General features: G+C 29.4%; 1 long non-coding RNA gene across 1 annotated transcript; it reads right to left on the bottom strand.

Moving 5' to 3' along the window:
* Positions 1 to 3,956: 3,956 nt before the first annotated feature.
* LOC138944514 (uncharacterized) lies at positions 3,957 to 6,548 on the bottom strand. The gene is made up of 3 exons (XR_011448804.1): positions 6,466 to 6,548; positions 5,919 to 6,023; positions 3,957 to 5,183 (listed from the first exon to the last, which is right to left on the bottom strand). It is a non-coding gene; the product is annotated as an uncharacterized lncRNA (long non-coding RNA).
* Positions 6,549 to 14,209: the final 7,661 nt, after the last annotated feature.

Genomic DNA, 14,209 nt, shown 5'->3' with positions numbered 1-14,209 from the left:
ACGTGTTATCATATCCAGGAATATACCCAGTAAGCAATTTGTTAACAAATTGTCGCCAAATTGGCATCAAATTCGCTCAAAACTTGGTAACAAATCCAGTGCCATCTGTGTCCGCATTAAGCTTGTGTTTTGGTGACAAAGCTTGTTGACATAACCTGACAGCAAATTGACGGCAAAAACCGAGCAAAGCTTGACATGATTTGACGCCAAATTGATGGCAAAAATCGACCAAGATCTGCGCAAGACAATCTGATAGCAGATTGTCAGCAAAAACCGAACAAATTCTGCAGCTTTTGGCCATTCATATAAAAGTATATATTTAAATAGATTTAAAGCCTTAACCCTAAGTAACAAAATGATGATAAGTTTTGGTCATAAAATGACCATTAGATAATTAGACATTATATAAAACCCTATATTAATATGTTAAAACATATAGGTAAATTCAAATAACTTAATTTATAAAATTAAAGATCTTTTTGGACAGAAATTGTTTGAATAAGTGAAAATCGAACAAATATCTGTCCGATTTGCAAAAAATCAATTCAATATCTGAATTTCCTGTATAAGAATTGTGTCAAAAATTGAACTGACAGAAATATATATATATTATAATATTATTAGCATTTTGTAGGCTTTATATACACTCATGATAAGAATTTGAATACGGGTATAGATAATGAATAACGCGCCGCATAGCGATAAGCGACTGAACTATTTTATAATACTTTGTAATAAGCTGCAGATTTTGTTTGGTTTTTGCTGCCAATTTGCCATCAAATTGCGCACTCTAGATCCTGCTCAGTTTTTGCCGACAATTTTTGCCGGCAATCTGCCAGCTTAATCGGTAATAACAACTCTTGTACCAAATTTGTAGCCTTTTTGCTGACAATAATTTGTAGCAAGCACTTGGCAATATCTGTTAGAACAGACCTGGCTGACTGGGTATATACCCAGTAAGCAATTTGATAACAAATTGTTGCCAAATTGGCATCAAATTCGCTCAAAACTTGGTAACAAATCCAGTGCCATCTGTGTCCGCATTAAGCTTGTGTTTTGGTGACAAAGCTTGTTGACATAACCTGACAGCAAATTGATGGCAAAAACCGAGCAAAGCTTGACATGATTTCACGTCAAATTGATGGCAAAAATCGACCAAGATCTGCGCAAGACAATCTGATAGCAGATTGTCAGCAAAAACCGAACAAATTCTGCAGCTTTTGGCCATTCATATAAAAGTATATATTTAAATAGATTTAAAGCCTTAACCCTAAGTAACAAAATGATGATAAGTTTTGGTCATAAAATGACCATTAGATAATTAGACATTATATAAAATCATATATTAATATGTTAAAACATATAGGTAAATTCAAATAACTTAATTTATAAAATTAAAGATCTTTTTGGATAGAAATTGTTTGAATAAGTGAAAATCGAACAATTATCTGTCCGATTTACCAAAAATCAATTCAATATCTGAATTTCCTGTATAAGAATTATGTCAAAAATTGAATTGATAGAAATATATATATATTATAATATTATTAGCATTTTGTAGGCTTTATATACACTCATGACAAGAATTTGAATACGGGTATAGATAATGAATAACGCGCCGCATAGCGATAAGCTACTGAACTATTTTATAATACTTTGTAATAAGCTGCAGATTTTGTTCGGTTTTTGCTGCCAATTTGCCATCAGATTGCGCACTCCAGATCCTGCTCAGTTTTTGCCGACAATGTGATGTCAGTCATGTCAGCAAGCTTTGCTCGGTTTCTGCCGCCAATTTGCTGTGTAGTTATGTTAGCAAGCTTTGCTTGATTCTTGCCGGCAATCTGCCAGCTTAATCGGTAATAACAACTCTTGTACCAAATTTGTAGCCTTTTTGCTGACAATAATTTATAGCAAGCACTTGGCAATATCTGTTAGAACAGATCTGGCTGACTGGGTATCTACCAACCCTATTTCACCAAACTTTATGTGTTTAAGTTTATCAAAACTAAAAGATACACCATCTTTTAAATTTCCTTTCAGTTTGTACAGCATTTATTAGCAATTAATTTAATTAATTTAAAATTAATTAAAAATATTGAACTATCATTCTACTCATAACCATATCATAAGCTATAGTCTTTTGGTTTACAAATACTACATAACAATTTAATCCCTTGAAAGATTTGGAAGAATCAGCAATTAAAATTTTTGGTAATTTCTCCACAGTGGAAATACTCTTTGGTTTATTCCTCAAATCAATATTAAAAAAGCAATTATATTTTATAAAATTGTCAACCGTGTGAAACTGAGAAATCATTCTATCAGGATCATATAATGCTTCATCGTATTCTGAACTTGAACGATATAACTCATAATAATCTCCTTTTTCAATTTCATAATTTTGAGGTTCGGAAGGATGTCTTGCTTCTCCATACAATATTTGAATATTTTTAATATTAGCATGGTCCCAATTTGTTGGATTCTCATTTTGGTCGTACAGAAATTTATCTTTTATAAAGAAAACAAATGCCCAGTTTGGTTCCTGAGTAAAAACAAAATCATTTAAGGGCATACGTAAAGTACCCAGACAGCACAAGGATGTCCTTAGGACGTCCAAAGGGCATCCAGGACATACATGTAGGATATCCTGAGGATGTCCTATTTTAATCCTCGGATCTCCTCTGGATGTCCTGAGGAAGAGTAAATGATAGCCGTATACTAGCCTCTGGAGAATCCAGGGAGATCCTGTGGAACATCCTAAGGATTTCTATGGGATATGTTAGGGATATTCTTCGTACGTTTCAGGGAGCAAATTTTGAAAATTGTGTCCTGTTATTTATTGCCAGTACTGAAAATCTAATATTGAAAATAGTTCACGTTCTTTGATATTTGAGACTTTTGTAGTCTACATGAATATTAAGTTTGGCCTCTGGGTTTGAGTCGTGTAAATTCTTTATTTGATTTCTAAGTTTCGTGAACATTTCAGTTTACTTCATCAAGAAAAAAGTATCAGGTTGTTTTTCCTAATGAAGTGAAATGTTTACAAAACAAAAATCAAATGAAGAATTAATGCGGCACAAATTAGGAAGTCAAAGTTAGCCAAATCTAAAATTCATTTTATATATACTATAGATTTTCAATACTGGCAACAAAGAAATGCAATCTAAACTGTGTTCTTGTACTGCTTAATATTTGCAAACCAATCATGTAAGATGATCTAAGCAATTAGTACATTAAATGGAAGGCACTGACTGCAGTGAAAAATAATTGATTGAAAAGATGTCGAATTCTATTGGACATATTTGATGTTTAATCGACTTATTTGAATTATTTCTCACTGGGGTATCTCTTTTCCTACATTACCTCCGTTATCTTTTTTTTATTTAACATATTAAATAATGTGTCATCTTACATGTAGTTAGTTTCAAAATATTAGACAATAAGAATGCATATCTAACATTTTTTTAAATATTTTGTTATATATCACTTTAGAATATTTATTCAAAACCAAATTACAAAAACAAACTATTTCGTATTGTGTTACATCTGAACTTTTTTTTTATTGTTTTTAAATCATATTGAATAATTACAAACAAATTATATTAATTTATTAATTATGTTAATTATGTGTAAAAATTACAAGTACTTGTAATTTACAAAAAACAAAATTTGATAGAAAACGGCTCAGTAATAATAAACTTATATCTTTAACTTATATCCTTTAAGTAAGTTTATTTGCATAAAAAAAAATGTTTTTTTTTGTGCAAATAAATTTATGCGAAAAAACTTGAAATTATACTTAAACTTAAAGTTAAACTTTAAACTAAAATTAAAAGAAACGTATATAAGAATTTTTCTATTAAATTACAGCATAACTGATATATAAAATATGTGAACGCTTTCAACATTTACACTAAATTTATATTCACAAAATAGAGAAAAAAATAAATGTACGTTATCCTTTTTACTTTGTATTTAAAAACTTATGCAAATTTTAAAATATGAATTTTAAATAAAAAGTAAGATAAATTAACAGGAACTTCTCTAATTAATTTAATTAGTTACTAATATATTTTAGTTACTATTAGTTATTAATATATTTAATTAGTTACTAATTAATCTAATTAAACTAATATATAAAATATATGAATACTATCGTGATATAATTTATAAAAAATAAAATTGTACTTAACTCTCGTAAGAATAAACAGACTAATAATTGTAAACAAATTAAGATTACTTTCCAGATAATGACAAATCGACGTAAGTATCAAAGTCAGTATTTCTATTTTTGTTTTTTATACAATCAAAGTAATAAAGGCAAAATTACTTTTGTATCAATTTGTCGCTAACTAGAAAGCAACCTGAGTAAACTCGTAACTATAAGAACATTTAAGCAAATTTGTTTACATTTAAAATAAAAAAAGAAGTAAGTTTTTTTGTTTTATGCAAATAAACTTATGAAAATTAAAACAAATTTATAGGAATTATTCTATCCAATTATATTTTAACTGATAGAAAATATCTTATAATATAAAGATTCATTAATATTTTTAGAAAACAATGAAATTGCACTTGACTTTTATAAAAATACATTTAAAAAAATGTAATTATGGATAATTTCATTTTTGTAAGTGATATATAAAATAAACTTTACAATACTAGCAATTACCTCTCTGAAATACAAGTATTCCACATTAAATATTATCTCACAACTAGGAGCAGCTTCGTCATGTTCTTCATATACAGCTTCTTCAATATGATTCTCATTACATATCGACGTAAACATTCAAATTTTGTTTTTCTATTAGATAATTCCGATAATTCTAACTTAATTACATTCTAATCACAGAAAAAAACAATAAATTATCAGATGACTACAAATTTAGTAAAAAACTGATATTTAGTACAAATAGATATAAAAATCTTTCTTGCACGTAAAATAATAGAAAAAATAACAGTAAATATTTTTGTGATTTGTTTCGTTTTACAAGGAACAATCTGTTGATCTACACGCATAAAATGTCTCAAATCGCACAAATTCGTTTAGTCCATTTTGGTTTTGATTGTATGATATTAATAAGTTTGATATGCCTACTCTGGAATGTTAATATATCACTTCTCTCTTTCAATATTCATCATATGAAACATATATAATAATTTATACATTTGTGTCATCCGTCCTGTAAAAATTAATTTAAAAAAAATTAATTAATAACTTATTTAATAAATTGAAATTTTAGAATAAGTCCCAAATGCACACACAGTGTAAAATGAATCACCAAGCAGATGAGTCAAATCTATCCTAATTCTCCTTAACTAAGCAATCTGATTGGTGATGTCTGTTTTACACACTGCGCATCATCTTTCCCAAAATTTAATTTGAAAAAAGGTTTTAAAATATAATTGAATATATATATATGGATAATTGATCTGTGAATTTGTTCCACTAATTGAATATAATAATCCATTTTGCTTTTCAAGATTGCTTTTCAAGAATACTGTTTAAATATGATGTAAAGTATTGCGATCTCTCTATGTTATGCTTTAAAAAATACTTTCAAAAAAAACAAAATTCTTCATTTTATTTCTCAGACAAATTATTCTGCATCTTTAAATTTCTATAACAATGTTTAAGAGTCTATACCCTTAGGGCCACTGTACAAGCTTTTCCGTAACACGTTACGTTACATTAAGTACTGACCATAAACCTACATTCTTACGTGATCTTGAACTTCAGTCAACATACAAAGAAAAGTAACATAGTAATGTTTTTGTTACGTTACAATTTTCTTTATGCGTTGACTTAAGTTTAAGATTATGTACGAATCTAGGTTTACGGTCAGTACTTAACATAACGTAACGTGTTATGGAAAAGTTTGTGCGGTAGCCCTTATATATATAGGATAATATTTTACCTCTATTGTGCCAATAATAATTTTAGGTAAATATCCCAACTTTCCACACAATATCACTTTGAGTATCTTCTGTCTTTCCCACTTTCACAAATGCCACGACTCGCACTATAAAAAAATACAGAAAATATATAATAATGTATATATAATGTATTTATATTAGCTGGGCTCAGTTGATTTTTATTTTTAATTAATATGGGGTGTTTTCCAGCCAGGAACATAAATCGACACAAGTCGACTTGTAGGATGATTTTCGTAAGCTGATATTGTATTGAAAATCGTTTTTACTCAAATTTTAAAATGCTACATAGATTTATAATTACCAAATAAGCAAATCTTAATTCGTGATTATAAATTTAAGACTGCTATGAAAATCACCGAAGAGACTTGTATCGATTTGTATCGACTTGTGTTCTTTGTTGGAAGCGTGTGACTTATATTACACTTCCACATGCGTCATATCCGACTCATTCCATCTTCATGCGTAATGAATTAGTTTACAGTTTTATTTAATGAATTAGTTTACAGCTTTGTTTGTTTTATTACTTACCAAAACTTTCGTTCACTGCGACGATATTGTTGTTTCGCACGTGCATTGTTCTGCCTGCTAGTACTCGCCCACCATGATACTATTTCCCCAATATGATATTTGCGCATGCGCGTTTACTAAATGCAGTGCGCGATATTTAAAAGAAAATTGCCATTCTTTTATGTGATTCGCTTCTTCTGCTATTAAGAATAAGACACTCATCACATGATATTATGATAATTACATTTAATATTATGGATTTTCAAATTTATATATAAGATGTCCCATTTTAATTGATATAGCTATAAATATCTCGAAAAGTACTAAGAATATTTTAGATAAATGTTTCAGACAAAAATTGTTCAGTTCCGAGAGAAATATACATTAAATAAAAAAACACTGTTATATATCTCCAGTATTTATTGTATAAATATTTATGCAAAAATTTAGACACATTCTAGGGAAATCCACAGGATATTTCTAGGACATCATATATCTATTTTCTGTATATATAATTAGGTTTGTTCGTTTTATCTAAACTCCTTAGCATTTTCTGCACTTGAAATGAGATAAATGTTTAAATGTTGAGATTAATATTCGGATGTTTGAGAGAAAAAAAGCAAAGGACCTAGTACAAAAAAATAAACCTAATGTACTTAGGATGTCCTGGGGAGTATCTCAGGACATCCTAGATATGTTTGGAATAATTCTGGGACGCTGCGAACTATCTGGAATAACAGGCCAGATATCCTACATCCTGTAGCTATCCAGTGGACATTCATGGGACATTTATACCTTATAATATTTAAAATTTCTAAATTATATTAAATATCATATATAAGTAAAATAATCATATATGCACATTAAATTTTCATAAAATATATTATTTTAAAACGTCCTAGAAATGTCCTGAACCGTCCTGGACATATTCAGGATGATCCTGAGGACGTTTTGTGCTGTCTGGGTATTTAAATCTGGTAATCCTCGATATTCTACACACTGGAAGCATTTATATGTAAACCCATATTTACCAGCTAAACTAAAATGTTTCAATTCGTCTATCAAGTTTGTCGTTGTAATTTCATCATATTCAATATACCAAACTTTTAAACGATAACTTTCTAAATTAATTTTTCCGCGAGGTGGGGCTATTTCGGCGTCACTAAATGTAAACAATGAGTCACTCAAATCATCTTTTAAAGTCATTACAATGTGTATGTCTACACCAAATATAGGCCCACTTATATCATCAAAGAAACCAGGAATTAAATCTCCCAGATCAATTGTAGGATAAAACAAACCATCACCCCCCAGTAAGCAATTTGATAACAAATTGTTGCCAAATTGGCATCAAATTCGCTCAAAACTTGGTAACAAATCCAGTGCCATCTGTGTCCGCATTAAGCTTGTGTTTTGGTGACAAAGCTTGTTGACATAACCTGACAGCAAATTGACGGCAAAAACCGAGCAAAGCTTGACATGATTTGACGTCAAATTGATGACAAAAATCGAGCAAGATCTGCGCAAGACAATCTGATAGCAGATTGTCAGCAAAAACCAAACAAATTCTGCAGCTTTTGGCCATTCATATAAAAGTATATATTTAAATAGATTTAAAGCCTTAACCCTAAATAACAAAATGATGATAAGTTATGGTCATAAAATGACCATTAGATAATTAGACATTATATAAAATCATATATTAATATGTTAAAACATATAGGTAAATTCAAATAACTTAATTTATAAAATTAAAGATCTTTTTGGACAGAAATTGTTTGAATAAGTGAAAATCGAACAATTATCTGTCCGATTTGCAAAAAATCAATTCAATATCTGAATTTCCTGTATAAGAATTGTGTCAAAAATTGAACTGATAGAAATATATATATTATAATATTATTAGCATTTTGTAGGCTTTATATACACTCATGACAAGAATTTGAATACGGGTATAGATAATGAATAACGCGCTGCATAGCGATAAGCGACTGAACTATTTTATAATACTTTGTAATAAGCTGCAGATTTTGTTCGGTTTTTGCTGCCAATTTGCCATCAGATTGCGCACTCCAGATCCTGCTCAGTTTTTGCCGACAATCTGATGTCAGTCATGTCAGCAAGCTTTGCTCGGTTTCTGCCGCCAATTTGCTGTGTAGTTATGTTAGCAAGCTTTGCTTGATTCTTGCCGGCAATCTGCCAGCTTAATCGGTAATAACAACTCTTGTACCAAATTTGTAGCCTTTTTGCTGACAATAATTTGTAGCAAGCACTTGGCAATATCTGTTAGAACAGACCTGGCTGACTAGGCCTTAATCAAACCATATTTTTTCTCAGCGATAAAACCACTTGCTTGACCACTTCCTTCACCTTCGTTTGAAATATTAGCGCGCTTTTTCAATGTACTAACATGACCAACGTTATAATTATTATCCAACTCAGTATTGAACATTGAAACTTTAATCAAACTCCACATGTACGCAAAATAATTGTTAACTAAAAAGCTAGTTGTACCTTCAGGATAAGCACTTCCATCTTCCTTTGTAACTCGTATTTTTGGTAAATTTCTTGTTTTGTTTGGCATAAAACCATGTTTATCATTAAATTTTATATGAAAATCATATTCCTTGCCATGCCTTTTAATTTCAGGATAAATATACTTGTATTGTAATTTCACAATTTTATCTTGATATTTTTCAAACGAAAGGTCTTGAAGTGAACTATGTTTTGATGCCATTTATAAGATTTATTTTTTGAGAGCTTTTATATACTATGATTTCTTTGAATCACATTTGTAACAATTTGCTATTAAAATATATGTTATATTTTATGTATGTAATCTTCATTTACATTTTTATTTTCTTTATGCTCACGCATTGATTTTGTTTTTGTCTTACACTTTAGGTAATATATCAATGTCATTTACTTTTAAAAAGGCTTAGTCCAAGGGATGCTTAGTCCAAGGGGTGCTTAGTCCAAGAGATGCTTATAGTATAAAACATCCTTAATATCACCTATTCCAATTGTTTTTATTATATCTTTCCATTTTATTTTTTTAACTCCCAACAAATAAAGAACTATTATACATAAATAACCACAAATAGCTGGATCACTTTTCTTTTGTACTTTCTTTGTATTTATAATGAGTCTATTTCCTCTGAAATAATTTTTCAATTCTATAGGTGCATCTCCTCCTACAGAATCAAAATAATATATATGATTTTTATTTTTGAAATAGCAAACCCAATGAAAAAAAAGATTAACAATACCACACTCATTTTTTCTAATTTTCTTAGGTAATTCATTTAAATTTAAATAGACGTTTCTAAAATTAGGTATTTTAAGTTTTTTTACATATTGTTTTATATCATCATCTGATAAAGCTTTTAATATTAAATTTTCAACTTCTTTTTTAGATAGGTTGAGTTCTGCACCTTTATTATTTTCCATTTGTCTAAATACTTTATTTGCATTTCTAATAGATAATGATGGAAATAGTCCATAATAATCAGTATTTGTTTTTTTAACATGTTTTGAATTCAATTTAATTTTTTCACCTGTATCATAAAACCAAGCTTTCTTCAATTTTTGTTTTTGATAAGATGATAGGTTTAATTCCATTTAATAACGATATTTAAAGAGTGATGGTTGATATTTTGGTGTGTTGAAAGTTTCTTCACGTGGGATATCGAAATTATAATGTACAAAGGGCTTGACCTGAATTAATGGCATCATTTTATCTGCCTGAGTTTTATCTACATGGGTTAATCCTTCTTCGCGTCCTTCGGATGCCTTATTATTTCTAATCTGTTCTTTTAATGTTTCATCCAGAAATTTGTTCTCTTTAACTGTTCTATATATATCCATACCCGAACTCATAAGATAATATAAACCAGCGAAAATCATTGGGAGAGCTGCTAACCAAGGAAAACCCCCTAAGTTCTTAATAGTTTTGCCAAATGCGTCCTTTTCACATTCAAGAACTGAAGGTTTGCTTGACATCAATCCAGTTGTTTTATATGGATGATTTTGATCTTCATAATATTTTAAAATGTTCTTAGCTAATTGTGGATTCTTTTTATATATTTCCAATGCCCTCTTTAATAATGATAACAAATCTTTTTCTCTCATGTATCCCATTCCTAATTTTGTTTTTAATTTCATGGCATTTGTAACAACCCACGCCCAAAATCTTTCCGACTTACTAGCATCTGGTGACAATATTCTCATCCACGCTGCTTCTTGTAAAGTTTTATCTGCTTTCTTTATTTTACTATAATCTACATTTGGGTTTGTATAATAAAAAAGATCATGTTGTTTGCAATGTTCATCTAAAGGATTTATTCCTTTCCACCCCTTTTTTAATCTCTCCTCAACATTCGTAAAAGGCCCACAAGCATTATATCCCAGTAAATGCATTTCTGGAACCTTTCCGGTTAGTTTATTTGAAAGTTTATTAATAAAACCACCTCCTTTTTTACTTCCTTTGCTAATTTTTAATTCACTCATTTCTTCCCATAAATATCTCAAAATATATTCCCATTTTGTATATTTATTTGAAGCTGGTCCTTTACTAGGATCATTATCTTTATAAATTGCATTAGTTTTATAAACTATATTCTTATATTTTTTTATAGCATCTTCACCATAAATATCTTTGAAATTATATGGTACTTTTTTTTCTGTTAATAATTTTATTAAAGGATTAGTAAGTTGAGTTACTATTTTTATATTATTATCATCATAAAAAACAAGATTATCATTTTGTGTTACTCTTACAGTTTTATTCCCTATCATTAACCTATCATCATTGTCTCTGTCACGCCAGAATCCAAACGTTTCATCATAAAGATGGTTTTTATATTTATTCCATAAGGGGCCCCCTTCTTCTTTAATTCTTGGTGACATTGGAAAAGCTGATTTTTTATATGAATGGCTCGAGCTAACAGATTGTACCTCGTCCAAAGGATGCGTCTGAAAGACTAAGTCCGAAGGACGCTCGAAGGTCTCTTCAAATACTTCATCACTATCGTCAGTCTCTGTATAACCTTTAAGGAGTTTTATTATTTCTTCAAGTTTAGTATCTTGATAAGGTTGTACATCTGTGGCGTCCTTCGGACTTAGCGTCTCTTGGACACCTTTCAAGTGCCTTTCAGGTGCAGATTTTAAACTTGAGTCCAGTTTATCAATCAATATGTTAATTTCTTTATTCGTTTCATCCAGTCTAGAAGTTATTGGTTTATTTTTTTCCTCTAAATTTATACTTTTTTTAGTATTTAAATTTCTTGCATTTTGAAATGTTTTTCTTAATTCATTTTGCTTCTTTTCTATTTCAGCCAGTTCTTGTGGAGTTGTACCCATCATTTCATATGTACTTTTAAATGATTTATTTCCAAAATTAAACCCCGTTTTCATGTTAAAAACTGGAGATTTGCATTCAAGAACGGGAGGTTTGTTAAGTGGCTTTAACATCTTATGAGTACAGTCTGTATTTAACATCTTATGTGTACATTCTGTATTTAACGGTTTTGTATTTGACGACGATGGTGAAGCGTCTGAAAGACTTAGTCCGAAGGACGCATTTGACAATTCTGAATCAGTATTTAACAGTTGTCTTTTGTCTGACACATTACGTAAATTTCTTCCCATTTATAATAATAATATTAATTCATTATTTTTTTGAAAGAAATATTTATCATTTTTTGTTTTATCAATTCCCAAAAATCCATGTGGTTCTGACCAAGCTTTTTTACAGAACTTACAAAACTCTTCATATGTTAATTCAGAAGCCAATTCTTCATGTATTTTTTTGAGATTATCTCCAAACTCATTAAAAATAAACCACAGATTTGAATTTTTTCTAATTATAGGGTTTATTTTAGTGTATTTATGATATAATCCGAGAATACTAATATTTTTATGCCTTCCTTCACAATAATATCTTATTATTTTACTTTGATCTTTTAACATTCCATCATCAAAAATTACTAAACTATTTGATGCACATTCTTCTACTGGTAAAATTTTTTCCCAATTATCCTCAAATAAATAATCAATATCATATTTATCTTTTTCCAACTCTTTCTCTAATCCTACATAAGTAGGTTGGTCTATAGATGGACTATAAACATATAATTGTCTATATGGTAGCCATTTGTTTGCGACAAAGTTAGTAGATAAAAATGTTTTTCCACTACCCGATTCACCTAGAATTATACCACGTACTACATCTGGAAAGAATCCACCACCTCTTTTATATTTATCTATAAAATTAAAATGTTTCATTTTTAGGTGATGTTTAGACATTTATTAATAATAATAAATGGAAGAGTATTTTAAAAAACGAATGTATGTTTATCGAAAAAGTTATAAGTATTTTTTTAAATGTAAAATCGCTATATCACTTAGTAAAGCAATATTTGCGGCATCAAGTTTATCAGGTATTGCTGTTACACCATTATTTGCAATAAGTGCCATATCTGTTATAATTGAAATATTAGATAATGAATTCAAAACATCATTAAAATTAATGGATAGGCTTGATGAATATAAATTATCATTTAATTTTTATTGTGAGTTATTACATTTATTTGAGGCTCAACAAATATCTGAAGAAGAAATTCATTTACGTGAAAAAGATTTTATTAAAAATTTGAAATACTTTCCACGTGAAAAGTACTTAAAACAAATGAAGATAAATGGTTATTCTTCAATGAAATAAATGACCGTTAGTAAAAACGATATTATTGATGAATTACACAAACCAGCAAGGAGAAATTATCCAAGAAGATCTACTATTACATTAGGAATTGATGATCTTTGGCAGGCTGATCTTGTTGAAATGGATTCGGGTAACTTAAAGGGAATATCCAAAATTAATAAGGGATATAAATATTTATTAACAATTATTGATACTTTTTCCAAATTTGCTTGGGCAATTCCTGTTAAAAATAAAACTGGAGAAAGCGTATCAAAGGCAATGAGTATTTGTTTTAAAAACCTATCGAATGTGTCCTTTGGACTTAGTTTTTCAGATGCGTCCTACGGACTAAACCTTTCAGGTGCTTCACATTCAAGAACCAAAGGTTTGTCTCAAGGGGTTGACCTGAACTCACAGCATAAACCACCCAAAAATCTACAAACTGATAATGGGAAAGAATTTTATAATAAAGATTTTAAAAAACTCATGGAACAAAATAAAATTAATCATTATTCGACATATAGTGATAAAAAAGCTGCAATTGTTGAAAGATTTAATAGATCACTCAAAGAATTAATGTGGAAACAATTCAGTATACAGGGTAATTACAAGTGGGTTGATATATTACCAAATTTGCTTAATATTTATAACAATAGAAAACATAGAACTATAGGAATGACACCATGTGAAGCGTCTCAAAGACTAAGTCCGAAGGATGTGTCCGAAAGACACCTGAAGATGTGCCCAAAAGGCGCCCGAAAGGCACCTGAAAGACTAAGTCCAAGGGACGCTAAGTCCGAAGAACGCTTAGTCCGTAGGACGCGATTCAAAGTTGGTGATTATGTAAGGATTAATAAATTAAAACATATGTTTGAAAAAGGATATACACCTAATTGGTCAACTGAAATATTTGTAATAGATAAAGTTTTTAAAAACATACCTCCATATTATCATATTAAAGATATGAAAGATGAAGAGATTAAAGGAACCTTTTATGAACAAGAACTACAAAAAACTAAAATTCCAACTAACATCTATTTAGTTGAAAAAATATTAAAAGGAAAA

This window comes from Polyergus mexicanus, unplaced genomic scaffold (genome assembly GCF_030449975.1).
Source record: "Polyergus mexicanus isolate NDT 795.1 unplaced genomic scaffold, iyPolMexi1.0 SCAF_226, whole genome shotgun sequence".
NCBI classification, from domain to species: domain Eukaryota; kingdom Metazoa; phylum Arthropoda; class Insecta; order Hymenoptera; family Formicidae; genus Polyergus; species Polyergus mexicanus.
This window is presented reverse-complemented; position numbering and strand designations above follow the sequence as displayed.